The 14,269-nt window shown below is 60.4% G+C and overlaps 1 protein-coding gene across 2 annotated transcripts in view; it reads right to left on the bottom strand.

The window, feature by feature from the left end:
• The window catches only part of BEGAIN (brain enriched guanylate kinase associated), a 43,260-nt gene that overhangs the window by 28,683 nt on the left and 308 nt on the right, over positions 1-14,269 (bottom strand). Inside the window, exon 1 of one of the 2 annotated variants that reach the window (XM_037831863.1) lies at positions 6,197-6,285. The exons of the other annotated variant lie outside the window; for it this stretch is intronic. The gene's annotated coding sequence lies outside the window, so the exon portion shown is untranslated. Of the gene's footprint in view, positions 1-6,196; positions 6,286-14,269 lie in introns of those variants that run through there. 2 annotated transcript variants of the gene reach the window in all.

The raw sequence follows: 14,269 nt of genomic DNA, 5'->3' as shown, positions 1-14,269 counted from the left end.
GCGCCGCCGCCGCCTCCGCCGGGAGCGCGCTTCGCTCGGGTCCCGGCCCCTCGCCGCCTCCCACACCGCCCCGCCGGGCGAGGGCGCAGCCCCAGCGGCCAGCGCTGAGCCGGGAGGCCCGGCCGGCCCGGGAGCCTCGGCCCGGCCCGGCCACCAGCTCTCGGGGTGCTCGGGCAGATCTCCAGGCCTCAGTTTCCTCGCCTGGGGTGGGCAGGGGGGCGACAAGGCACTCTGCAGCTGGGGAGGGGCCGGGATTGGCGGCCCCTTTCCCTGGACACTCGAAGTTGTTCTTGACTACTGGCCTGGGCCTCTGCCATTTAACCTCCTCCCCCAAGACCGGGCCAAAACCACCCAGCAAGCCCCCCATCAGCTCCCCCAGGCCCACCTTTCCTGGCTCTTGGGTCTCCATCACAGGGGTATTCACTCTAGATCCCTGCATACAGCAGGCGCTCAACAATCAGGATGCACACCCCCATCCTGGCTCTGAGTTCCCCCGGAGAAATGGGGGGGAGCCCCCCTCCTCCCCAGCACCCAATAGACCTGGCCCTGGAGCTCAGTGTACGAGTGAGCCCTAGGCTGGGAGCGTAAGACCTGAACCAGGTTCCCACGAAACTCGAAAGGCGCAGGTGTCCATTCACCCTCCGTCCCTTGCCCACTCCCTGCGCTAAGTTTTGGGGGTGGGAGGGGACAGCAGATGAGGTGAGCCTACCCTCCAGGGGCTAATGCTTGGCCAGCGAAGCTCCCCCAGGTCCCAGAGTCCACCCTCAGCAGAATGGCCAAAATAATCACACCCACCACGCCTTACACTCTTCTAACACTTCATTTGCTCCAATGCCAGGTTAGCACTAGCCCCCATTTGACAGATAAGGAAAGCAAGGTTCAGAGAGATGACGGGACTTGCCAGGGCTCAAGGGCCGATCCCCTGAGGCTGGGGACACCCTTGTATGTCTCCAGTTGCCTCAATCACTCACAGTGAATGACCTGCTGGGGAGTTTGTCTAAAATTAATAAGAATCTATTAAAATTTAATTTTAAAAAATCTAGCATTGATCATTTATGTTGGATGTTTCAGTTCTTCGAAAGGCAGCTGGGAGGGCCTGTCTGGGAATCCCCTCCCCACCCCAAGAGGGGCCTCTGGCAGAGGCTGCTGAGCTACCCTGGGGTTTGGGGTGTTTGAGGGGTGGGCAGGGTGGGAGACAGACAGAAGATGGGAGGTGTCCCAGCAGCCCTGGCCCTTTACCCCACTGTTGATCCTACTACAACTCCTCAAATTCTCCCCCCAACCCAGTGCCTGCAGGGTTAGCACTGCCCTTACCCTTAACAGCCACCTCCTCCAAGCAGCCCTCCATGGAGACCCAGCGGCATTGTTGGACTGAGACCCCCATGCTCTTGGCTTGACCCTCACGCGGGATGTGCTCTCCCTGGGGAAGGAAGAGCCTGTGTCTTCCGAGCTCTGGGTCCAGGGTCAACCCAGGGCCTTGCTGGGGGGTGCGGGGCGGGGGGCGGTGCCACAAAGCTCTGCCCAGATTGCAACATGCTGAGTGAGGCCAGGGGGCAGGGAAAGAGCCGCGAGGCTGGCCCCAGCCAGGGGGGTGCTGGGCCAGGGTGTCTTGAGCTCCAGTTCAAGTGATGATTCTGCGGTTTAGTAACCACAGGACTTGGGTTTTCCCATGATGCCTTTTTTATGGATGAGGAAACTGAGGCCAGAGCTGGCTGAGGTTGGCTGAGCTTGCCTGAACCAGGGTGCTGCCTGGATCTCAGGTTGGGTGACAGCTGGGGTTGGTACCTCCTTGTAAGGGGAGGAGGGCAGGGTGGGGGGGTGTCACAAGTGTGAGGGACTGTGGGATGCGCAGGGAGACCCCCCTCAGGGTCCCCACTGTGAAATGATGGGGCAGGATCCAGCCTCAGGGCCCTGGGGACCCCCAAGCAAGTGGGAGCCAGGTGAGCACCCTGGACCCAGAGGGACAGACCCCTCTCTGCCTCCAGGCACTGGGCTTTCAGTCTACTGGCACTTGCTGTCCGCTGCCTCTTCCCGCCAGACACTTCTGATGTCATCACTGTCCCCCTAACTCCCCTCTGGCCCCTGCAGACCCACAGCGGGGAGCACCTCCCAAACGGGACACTGCCACACACCTGCGCCTCAGCCCTCTTGTCACCTTCCCACGGCTGTCATGCTCCCTGTGGCCCCTGGCACACCGTAGGTGTTCCCAAGAGGTGAGGAGGGGTGACTCCCTGCCACCAGCCTGGCCACCGAGAGGGGTTGGTAGATGCCGACCTGACCCCCGTCTAACCCCGCAGGACCCCACGTGCCCCTCGTCGGCCACCCCTCCCCCCTGCCTCGGGCCCCTTGTACTCGCTCCCTGTCTGCAATGCTCCATCCCAGATCTGGGCACACCTGTCCTTGACCACCCCATTGGAGCGCCCCCAGCCCGCCAGCGACTTCTCGTCGCCCCTTGTCTTTATTGCCTTCCGGGGCCACTCTTTGGATGGTTCTTTGTTGCCTGCCCTCCCGCTGCCTCCCTCTGCCCCTTGGCTCCCCTGTGCATAAACGATCCCCGAGGGCAGGGCGTCTCGGGCTCAGCGGCGGGGTCCCGAGCTCCCAGGATGTGGCACCGAGGGCCTCCGATGAGTGGGTGGCGCTGGCCGGAGGCACCGTGGCCCCCACCCCGAGCAGCATCTGCCCACCTTACGGGCCATCGTTCTCACCTCACCCTGCCCCCGGCGTGGTACCCCCTCCTGGTGCCCGGCAGCTTCTGCACCTGCCCCCGCCTATGAGGGTCAGTCCCGCTCCGGCCGCCGTGAGGTTGTCTGTAAATCCTTCTACTGGACCATCCGGCCTAGTTGCCTTGCTACCCAGTCCCCCTAAATCCTGCCGATTCCCAAAACCATTGAGTCTACGAGCGTCGCAGGGGAGGCCTACTGGGTGCCGAGGGCCACGCCGGGGACACAGGGGCCTGGGTTCTGACCCCAACTCACCCTCCCTAGCGGCCTGGGCTGGCCTCTCGGACCCTAATACCAGTGCTGGGGCCCCAGGCGCCTCCAATACCCACCCTGGGCTCCAGCTTCCGTGGTCTCCTCTTCCTGCCCCCACCCCCAAACACAAGAGGGGGAAACAAGCCAGAGGACAAGGAGGGTAGGGATGAGGCCAGTGGAGGAGGGGAGAGCTGGGGAACCCCAGGCCTGCCACTGATGGCAACCGAGACCTCCTATTGCAGCTGTGTGACTTCAGGCAAATCTCTCAACCTCTCTGAGCCTCAATCCCCTATGAAGGTAGGATGGAAAATCCAACCTCAAAGGGCATGTGAGTGACAAGGAGGTGACTGTATGTGTAAGGGACAGGCTTGGGGGTGGGCGGGTAAAGGCCTGTGGCTTTTAACTCTAGCTATTTAGAGTAGACACCTTCCTAAGATTGTTATATTGCTCCTTGCCTTTTTTCAGTCATTCAACAAACATTTGCTGTGTGCCAGGCCCTGCCCCACGGGTTGCTTCCGTGAACAAGACAGAAACCCCTGCCCTTGCGGTGCTGACATTCCAGTGGAGGCAGACAGACAATGCAAAGGGGAAATAAGCAAACCTCTAGGGTATGCGATGGGGATCCGTCTCCGAGACCATGGAGAAGTTAAAGCTGGAAGGATAGGGGCCGGGGGCTGGGGGTGGTTGCAGTGGTGAACATGGAGGTCGAGGTGAGTCCTGGGGAAGCCTGCGGAGGAGAGGCTCTGGATCAGGGTGCATGGTGTGGTGTTTGGGGGGCATTCCAGTCACCAATGGGGAGCAGGGCCAGGTCGGGGGGCGTGTGGGCCATGAACCCTAGTGGGTTGAGCAGCGGAGCACCCCCTTGCAAAGTGGATGGCTCAGGCTGGGGTAGCGATGCACTGCGGTCGAGGGGGGTCCACAGGGAGCCCAGCCGGGAGACCCCTGGACCATCCGGGTGAGTGTGGGTGGGGGAGGGGGAGCAGTGGAGGTGGGAGGGGTGAGCACGGAAGAAAGAGAATCGCCAGAGAGGACACCAGAATTTTGGCTGAAGTCACTGGAAGGGGGCACCGGCCTGCAGTGAGAAGGGGACAACTATGAGAGAAGCCAGCTGGCGGGTGGGGAGAAGGTGGGGTGCTCAGGTACACAAGACCTTCAAGTGCAGGTCAGAGTTGGGGTGCAGGCTGGAGCTGGGAGTCTGGGAGTGGTCACCCAGCACTGGGTGAGCTTGCCAAGGGCTGAGGGTAGGCGGGGAGAGGACAGGCCCCAGGAGGGGACCCCAAATATCCAGGGAGGTAGGTGTGGAGTTGTGCGCACGTATGTGTGTGTGGGGGGGCATCCTGGGGTGTTTCCAGGGGGACGGAGGGACCGGCCACTTCACAGGCCGTGTCACGGATAAGACAAGCATCCAGACCTGGTCATGCCCTGTGCCCTCGGGCATCCCCGACAGGGCCTGGCCCAGTGCTGGGCACGCAGGGGACTTTCCACCATCCCTCCAGCTGGAACACCAAAGGCAGCCACCACTATCTTGGCCTCACTTGACCAAGGGGAGGGGGCAGCGAGTTGGGGACCAGATAGACGCCCTGGCTTGGGGCTGTCCCCAGATGGGGCCAGAGAGTGTCCTTCCCCGTGGACTGAGTTACAGAACGGCTAGCCGTCGGCTGCAGAGCTGACCCTCTCCCACTGGCCACCCACCCCCTGCACCTGCCTGAGCTCTGCGTGATCAAGATCTGTGACTTCAGATGGGGCCTCGGTTTCCCCAGCTGGGCTCTGGTGCAGACTGACTAGAATGGCGGCTGCAAACTGGCCTCCTGAGCTAAATCTGGCCCACTGGCATGTTGTATTTGGCCTGCACAAGGTTTTTTTGTGTGTATTTTTTTAAACCTTGGAGCCAACATTTGAAAATTGGGAGAGTTTACATTTTAAAATCCATATTTTTGGCTTCTACTGAAAATTTGGAAGATCTGGCAACTCCGGCCCACATTCCCACATGGCAACAGTCAGGGGAGCTGGGGAGCAGCTGCCCTCCCAGGGGAGGCGCCGTCCACACCTGAGCTGTCCCTGCAGCCGGGGACACAGGCCCAGGGAAGGGGGGTGACTCGCTCAGGAAAGGGCTGGCCCGAGTCATTCGCACAGCGACAGCTGCAGGGTCTGCAGAGATCTGCACAGTGGCCTCCTAACTGCTGCACGAGGAAGGGGGAACCAGGGCTCCCCAAGGGCCACCGAGCCAGGAGGGGTCCTGCACTGGTCAGGAGACCCCCAGCACTGTCCCGTGAGAAAGGGCTTTTGGGGTGTGGGCTGCAAGCTAGGGGTCTGCCGCTCTGGGGACACTCCTGGGGACAGGCCTGTCCAGGTCGGACGGCAGGAGGCACCCAGCGGGTGCTAAATAAACCAACAGACGAGCCCCGACGGTCACCGCTCTCCCCGCAGCGACTGAACTCCTAGGTGCGCCAGGCCCCGTCACCCATTTTCTCACCCCTACTCCCCAGACGAGGAAGCTAAGGGCTCCCTGAGCCAGGACCAGCCGGGCTCAGCCCTCCGAGTTCCCTGCCTGTAAAACAGGCCTGAGCCTAGGAGCTCTCACAGGCTGCAGCTGAGGGGTCTAGAGGGGACTCTCGCCTGTGACTGGCCTGGGGGGTGGGTTAGGGGTTGGGGTCTGACTGAGACCTGGCCGGGCCCCGTGGGGAGCAGAGGAAGTCAGGCCTGGAGTCAGGGTCTCCCGGATGCCTGCTAGGACCAGGCTCTGCCTCTGGCCTCAGGCAGCCAACACCAGCTCCCCAGGCCCAGCCCGGCCCCCCAGGGCCCCCCGCTGAGCCCCGACAGCTCCCTGGGCCACCGAGCTGCCATGTGGCCCTGGGAGGCTTGTGTGGAGACTGAGAATAAAATCCCCAGAGGCCTGGGCATCACAGGGCTCCCCCCAGGGCCCGGTGGTCCCCAGAGTGAAGTCTGAGCAGGCATGCAGAGCCCACAGGGCAGGGGTCCCAGATCCCCAGCCCCTGTGGGGGAAGCTTTGGGGCGCTGCCTGAGGGGACAAGGCCAGGGGACAATCACTACTGCCTTTCCACAGCCCGGGAACTATCAGAAACTTAAAGGGACAATAAGAAGAAAGCCCTGTGGGAAAACCACCAAGGACCCCGCCAATGGGGAACAATATTGATATCGTTATTGTTTACTCATGTGCACTTGGTTCAGAAATACTGTGCCTGCCCCAAAGCCAGAAATTTCACCTTAGAGATTCATTCTTTTGGTGCTTAAGGTCTTTCAGCCCTTTTTCTCTTGCAGATATGATAAAAGGCTGTGATGGGGGGGGCTCCCAGGGGTCAGCAGGACCTGTGGGGAACAGCACATGAGGGGGTAGGGGGAGGGATGAGTGGGGATGAGGTTCAGAGCCACAGTGGACCTCTGCCCAACTCCCCACTGGGGTGACGGACTGGGGCTGACACTCACCAGGCCTGGGGGCCTCCGGGGGTAGGTGGTTCGGGCCTCCATGGCCGGGCCCGGGCCCACTCTGCTTACAGCCCCGGCTGCCGCCTCCAAGGAAAGCTGGGGGCTTGGGGCCCGGGCCTCCTCGTCCGGGGCTGCTGTTCCTGGGAGAGGCTCCTGGGCCGTGCTGGGGCCCTGCTCAGCTGGGGACGGCTCCCGGTTGTGGCCCCTGGATCCCCGGAGGGCTTCCAGCACCCCAGGGTCCAGCACCCTCACGGTGACCTCGTCCAGGAACCTGGAGAAGGGCAGCCTGGCCTCCCGCCGCTGGTCCAGGAGGGCGAGGGGGGCCACAGTGGCTCTGCTGCCCGTGTTCAGGGGCTCCGGAGTGGACAGCAGGCCAGGGGACGCCTGGGCCTCCTCCTGGCCAGGCCAAGCTGCCCAGCTGGGGCGAGAGGCCTGGCCCTCACTGCTGCAACCCGAGCCGGGGCCTGGCTTGCGGCGTGGAAGGCCCTCTCTGGGTGCCTCCTTCTTGGGGCCTTCTGCCCTGGGCTCCGGGAGCCAGCCGTGGTCATCCTGCCTAGGGCTGGCGATGTCGGGGTCCCGTGCCCGGGCCCCAGCCCCTGAGAGCATCCTCCTTAGTCACCCCAGGGTCGGGCTCACCGACCCCACTCTGCTCCTCCCACTGGGGCTGGTATCCCCGGGCCCTCGCGGGGGTCAGGGCCACTCAGCCCTCACTGGCCAGGGTGATCGGCTCATCGCCCGCCTGCCCATCGATCCCAGAGAGCGCCAGGCAGGTCCCAGCTGGCTCCCACCCGGAATCGATTCTCGCTACATGGGAGTTAGGCTTCAGGGCTTAGAAAGTGCTAGAGAGGAGAAGGTCACATTGTCCTGGGCCCTGTGTCTGCCTGGGGATGCAGCCGGCACTGACCGAGTCCCTGACGTGGGCAGGGCCCTGGGCTGGGCCTCACACGCTCCACTCACACCAGCACACGGACGCCGTGATAACCACCATGACAGGGTGAGCCCAGGGCCTGAAGGAGGGGAAACTAGAACTGCAGCGAGCTGCAAAATGGGAGGGTGTGGCGAAGACCACTGGTTGCCCCCTGTTGTCCCATTCTACTTTAGTAGAGAGCCCCAATTTTATTCTGGGAGGTAAGATACTCAGTCAAAAGACTGCATCTCCCAGGCTCCTTTGCAGGGCGGGGTTGCGAATGAGGAATTAAACCAAAGTTGTTGGGTAAAACTGCTAGGAGAACTCCTTAAGAGGGGTCAGATTGTTCACCCCTTCCTTTTTTGGCTCTCCACCTCAATCCCTTGCTTATCTGGAACATGAAAATGATGGCTGGTGCTGTGGCAGTCATCTTGTACCATGAGGCAAACTTGGGGGGGGGTTGAAAGCCATATGTAAAAAACGGAGGAGCAGAAAGACAAATGGAACCTGCATCCCTGATGACCACTGAGTTGTCAAAACAGCCCTGGATCATCTGCTTCTGAAATTCTTTAACTGGGAAAGAAATCACCTCCTGTCCTACTTAGGCCATGGCTATTTCCAGTCTCTTTTACTGGCAGTTGCTGAGGTTATAAGGCCAGGACACCTAGGGTGTGGGTCGGATGGGGGGTGGGGTGGAGGAAATGAACCCAAAGAAGGGCCAGAGCTAGGCCTGGACCCTCCCTCCTTGTGTGAAGGAAGATACGCTGCCCTTGGCATCTCACGGGAAACTGTGGCTCCAGGCTGGTCTCTGTCCTAGGATGCCATATGTGGGCACTGGCTGGCTTTCCTGGCACCACCTGCTCATGGCTGTGCTCCTGGGGCCCCGCCCAGCCAGCAGCACCTAGAGACCTCACACCAAGCACCTGGAGACCCCTGTTTTTCTGGGCCCAGCTGGACACCTCTGTCTGGATGCCCCATGATACTGTGTCTGCAAAACTCCGTGAGTAGCACCACCTTGGGCTCAGCAGCCCAAGCCAGGAACCTCTCCTTCTCCTCTTCCCCTCCCCGACTCCAGTCACCAGGCCCTGGGGATTTGGCCCCTCTTAGACCTGACCACCTCTCTCCATCCTCACCATCATCCCGCCGGTCCTAGATGCCACTTGGCGCAGCTGGAGGCCTGTGGTGACTCCCTCCCTGGGGCCCCGACCCAGCCTCCCTGCAGCCCACAAGCACAGACAACAAGGTCTTTAAAACACAGAACGGACGCCCAACGTCCCAGCTGTGCAGGCCCCACAAGGCCCTGATGGTCCAGCGGCCCCTTCTCTGCCACCCGCCACCCCCACGCTCTGTCCCCACCACAAGGAAAGTCCACGAGACCCTCAGGGCCTTTGCACTCACTATTCCCTCTGCTAGGAACGCTCTAATGCATGTGCTTGCAATCATTTGCTTCTGCTGTGTGTCCCCACTAGAATGCAAGTTCTGCTGTGGCCCCAGCTCTCTGTTCGTCAATGGCTGCATGAATGAGTGAATGGATGAAGAACTGAATGGCCTAACAGGTACACGCTGTCAGTCACACAAGCAACGCCAGCCCCGGCTGGGCACTCGGGGAGGAGAACATGGGGGCAGGTGTTGGGGTGCAGCTCCCAGGTTCTTGGGAAGGCCACAGCACCCCACCCTGCAGTCCCCCAACACCTGGACACCCCTCCCCAGCGGCCATCCCCATCACCATGGAAACGGGACTTGGAGGCTCTCTTTGGACCGTTCCCCTGGTTTATATGGGGTTTCTACTCAGCACCAGGCAGGTCTCGGGGTGCTCGGTGGGGCCTGCCTGCCAGTCCTCCGGGCCTCTCCCGGCGTCTCCGGCTGCATCACACGAGTTCCCGTTGTCATAACAACCGCGGCTCCTGTGGCAGGGCCTGGAGGAGCTGCTGGCTGCCTCCGGCTCTCGGCTCGGCCGCCGGCCTCAGCAGTGGGGCCGCCTCTCCCACAGGGGCTTCCTTTGAATCACACTCCCAGTCCCACGCCCCAAGCCCCTCCGCGCGCCGAGCTCTGTGCGGGGCGGGCACACACGCCATCACCCCAGGTCCTCCCCAGCCCTGGGGGAGTCTCGGAGAGGCGGGGTGACTGGGCTGAGGTCACACCACGGGCACCCCAAGGCCAACCCCGGAGCCTGCATTCTCCACCCCACTCCTCTCCAGCCCCCCTTGCTCCTCTGACCCTGTGGGGAGGGCACTAAGCGCCCCACAAACATGGCCTCACCTGATTCTCACGACAACGCTCCAGGCTAGGGGTTGCTAGCCCGATTTACAGAGGAGGAAACCGGGACACGAGTGGCGACAGATGTGCAGAGCTTGGCACGTGCCAGGTACTGGGGTCAACGCGGACACGACAGGAGCTTCCCTCTCTAATCCTACTTCATCTCTGCTCCTCTCCCTTCTGACAGGCAGGCGCATGAGGGTCAGATCTCTCATGCCTGAGGTCTTAACCTCCCTGTCCTGCTGCCTCTGGATGTTCTCATCCATGCCCTGAGGCAGGCATGGTCATCTGACCTCTGAGCCCCCAGCCAGTGTGTGCACTTGAACTCTGCCCCAGCTCTCCTTTCTTGGAAAGAGCCTGTGCTCGAGTCGTCCAGCCCCTCTGGGAATCCCCCACTGGCCACTCGCCTATAGAAGAGACCACTGCGGAGTCTTCATTCCCCAAGTATGTCTTCCAGGGAAACACAAATCTGGAGAGCCCTGAGGGCCGTTTGTTTGCATTGAGCACTCAAGGTGTGTGTCAGCAGGGTAAAGGCTCACTGCCTGGGTCAGCAAAGCTGCTCCCTGCTCTCTCTGCAGCTCTGTGGCCTCCCCGCTGTGCTGTCTCTGAACCCGAGGGGCTGGGATACAGGACAAGACACTAGCTTCCAGGAAGTTAGGGGATGGAGAGGCCCAAATGGAGCTCCACCTTTCCTGTAGTCATTCATCTCTTAACATCCATCCTTCCATCCATCCATCCTGCCTTTCATCTATCCTTCCATCCTTCCATCCATCCTTCGATCCTTCTATTCATCCATCCATCCTGCCTTTCATCTATCCTTCCATCCTTCCATCCATCCTTCGATCCTTCTATCCATCCAACCATCCATCCTTCCATCCATCCATCCATCCTTCCATCCATCCCTCCATCCACCCACCCACCCATCACCCATCCATCCATCCATCCATCACCCATCCATTCATCCATCCATCCATCCACCCATCCATCCTTCCATCTATCCATCCATCCACCCACCCACCCATCACCCATCCATTCATCCATCCATCCTTCTTTCCTTCCTTCCTTCCACCCATCCATCCATCCTTCCAAGCATCCATCCTGCCTTTCACCTATCCTTCCATCCATCCTTCCATTCATCCATCCTTCTGTCCGTCCATCCATCCATCCACCCATCCATCCATCCTTCCATCCAACCATCCATCCATCTATCCACACATCTATCCCTCCCTCCCTCCCTCCCTCCATCCATCCTTCCATCCATCCATCCTGCCTTTCATCTATCCTTCCATCCATCCATCCTTCTGTCTGTCCATCTATCCATCCACCCATCCATCCTTCCATCTATCCATCCACCCGCCCTCCCACCCATCACCCATCCATTCATCCATCCATCCATCCTTCCTTCCATCTATCCATCCATCCACCCATCCATCCATCCATCCTTCCATCCATCCATCATCCATCCATCCTTCCTTCCTTCCATCCATCCAGCCAGCCAGCCACCCTTCTTTCCATGCCTTCTTCTACCCATCTGTTGACATCTATGCATCCACTACGTGTCTTCTCATCCTTGTATCCACCCACCCACCCATCCATTCCTATGTTCATCACTTTAATGATATGTATTTAAGTCCATCCACCAAGCATCCATCCATTGACTGTCCATTTATGCATGCATCCATTTTTCCATGCCTTTAACATGTACTCTTGTATCCATCCTTCCCTCTATCCATCCATTCTCTCCTTCCATCCATTCATCTATCCATCTTGCCATATGCATCCATAAATCTATCCTCCCATCTATCAATCCACCCATATATCCACCATTAATATCGTTTGATCCATCCACTTTTGTATCTGTACAATCCTTCCATCTATCCACCCATCATCTCTATCTTGCCACTTATATCTATCAGTTTATCCATCTATCCCTCTTATTTTACATCCATCCATCCATCCACCCATCCATCCATCATCTATCCATCCATCCATCCATCCATCCATCCATCATCCATTTCCCTCAGCCCACCCTGAATTGCTTGTTGCCCCTTCAGCTCCTATTCAGCCCTTGATCCCGCATGCACTACCCTGCAATATGACTGGAGGTTTCCATGTCAGTCTTCCCCAGGCGAGGCCCAGGCCTGACCCATCTTCATCCCTATCCAGCTCAGGGCCTGCTTATTGAACAAATGAATTCAGTTCCCAGGCCCCACCCATGGAAGCCCTCCAGACTGCTGGGGCTGGAGCAACTGCTGGGTCCCCTTCCTGGCTGCTGGGAACAATTTCTGATGGGAGAGGGGCAGGGAAGGCCCGCCAACCCCCTCATAACACCTGCCCACTGGCCGGGTCCATTTTTCCCAGTAGTCTGAGAGCCCTTGAAGGGTGAGCCCAGTGTCAGATTCACACATGTGGCCCCAGTGAGCGGTACGCAGTGGGTGCTCAGGGAGAGCGTGCTGGATGAATGTAGAATTCATTCATCTATTCGCTCGCTCATTCATTCATGCCGATATTTATTGACCCCATGGAACCAGCTGTGGTCAGCCACTCACACAGACTTCCATCTGGGGCCTGCTCTCGGCTCCTCCCCTGCCTGTGAGATGCTGGGCCTCTTTTCTGGCCAGAGGCTGCTGTGAGGGGCAGGGCAGGAAAGGGTCTCCGGGCATGATGGAGCCCTTTTTTCAGGCCTGGGATATTGAGCCCAGAGAGGGCCAGAGCCCTGCCTGAGGTGACTCAGCAAATCAGCAGCAGAAGGGGAGCGGAAGCCAGGACTCCAGGCCTCCCCAGCAAGCCAGTGAGCAGATCTGGGGCAGGAGGGGTGCCAGGACAGGACACAGAGAGCTCAGGGTCACCTGTGGATTTGTCCCTGGGGATCCTTCTCTGCTTTGAGGGGAGCAGCCACCTCTCCCCACCCCATGGCCACACTGCTGGCCTCCACTCTGCAGAGGGACTGAGCCTCTTCTGATCCCTGGGCCTGCTGCACCCAGCCCTGGACCCTCTGTACCCAGCCCTGGCCCCGCTGATCTGATCCCTGGACCCTGTGCACCCAGCCCTCGGCCTGCTGTGCTCTCCTGCTGGCTCCCTGAGGCTGCTGCCTTCCCACTTTTCACCCCTCCACCTCCTACTCAGCCCCTGGGACTCACCTCCTGGGATTCAGGAAACTGTGGACTGTCTTCAAACCAGCCACATCTTCATGCTTGGTTCACATTCCCTCCCAGCCATTCATTCGTCTATTGGCTTGTCCATTCATTCATACATTCATTCTTCAAGGTTATCAACTGCTTTAGGCCTAGGGGCACTGCTTCCAGTGCTGCTGTGCACATGGCATGTGGAATGCTTATACTGGACCTGGCACATAGTAGGCACTCAATAAATGCCAGCTGTTGTGGCCAGACCCGTGCACAGTCTTGGAGAGTGCACGAAAGATCCTGATGGCTTCTGACTCATCTCCTCCCTGGGCTTGGGAAATGGGTGGGGTATAACAGTATGTCTCCTCCACCCCACCCCAGCCCATGGACAGGCCCACCCCAAACAGGCCAGGCCCCCCACTCTTGGCAGCCCCTGCCCTCTGCACTGGGCACCCCAGGTGCCAACAGCCCCAGGTCTGGACTCCAGGTGGAAGGCAGTGAGCTCGAATCTATAAATACTAGATAATGGCGGGAGGCTCCTCGCCCAGCACCCGCACGCCGAGCCGCCGGCACGAAGCCGCATCTGCCAGTGTGCCTGCTTTCCGTGCCACCCTGATTATAGTGAGAGTCTGGAAAATTAAGGGTTTGCGGGATGCTGCCAGGGCCCTCACTGCCGCCTCCCCACCCTGCGCGTCATGGATGCCAGGCAGGGCCGTCCTTGGGGGCCATTTGCCCCAGCTGGCCCCAACGGCCTGACCTGGCAGGGACGTCACACCACGGTTCCTAGGGGGCTGTCTCCCCCAGACCTCCTCAAGCCTGGCTCCGGGAGTAGCAGGGGCATCCGCTGCTGGTTGGCAGATGGGGAAACCGAGGCCCAGGGAGGGGAAAGGACCAGTCCACCGGCACCAGAGATCTGGGGAGCCAGGCCCACGCAGAGCATGCTCCATGGGGACCCAAGGCCTTGACCCCTAGCCTGCAGGGTGGGCCGACCTTGGCCATCCATCTCTGCAGGTGCTCCCCCTTCACCCATCCCTCCTCCTTCCCCCCCATCCTGGGCACCCACCCGGCTCCCATCCTGCTGGCTCAGGAGACTCCAGGATGAGGCCACGTGGTCCCTGCTCCAAAGGAACCACACTGGGGGTGGGGGTGGGCCCAGATGAGGAAGGAAACACCTCTAAACCAGGCAGGAAGCGGAAACTCTAGGACAGAAATTCCCATCCAGAGCCTCGGTGTTCCGGGAGGGCAAGGGCGCCAGCGGAGCAGCCCTGGGCGAGCCCCTGCCTCCCTGGGCCTCAGTTTCCCCGTCTGTAAACAGGGAGAATGAAGGAGAGGGAGGGAGGACGGGCCGGCGCGCGCCCACGTGCAACACAGGCTCCCCGGGCTGCCCCCTCCGCGCCCCGAGGCCTTCCGCGGCCGCCTCTCCGAGGCCTCTGCACCCTGCACCCTGCCCCGGGCAGCGGCGGGTCCCACGTCCTCGAGGCCTCGCCCTGGGCCCCTGCCCTATCCTCTCGCCGCAGGGACGCGCAGGCTGGGGGGGCGGGGAACGACGACTGTCCCCAGCCCCA

This window comes from Choloepus didactylus, chromosome 4, assembly GCF_015220235.1.
Source record: "Choloepus didactylus isolate mChoDid1 chromosome 4, mChoDid1.pri, whole genome shotgun sequence".
NCBI classification, from domain to species: Eukaryota; Metazoa; Chordata; class Mammalia; order Pilosa; family Megalonychidae; genus Choloepus; species Choloepus didactylus.
The sequence above is the reverse complement of the archived record's forward strand: the minus strand, read 5'-3'. Positions and strand labels throughout refer to the sequence as shown.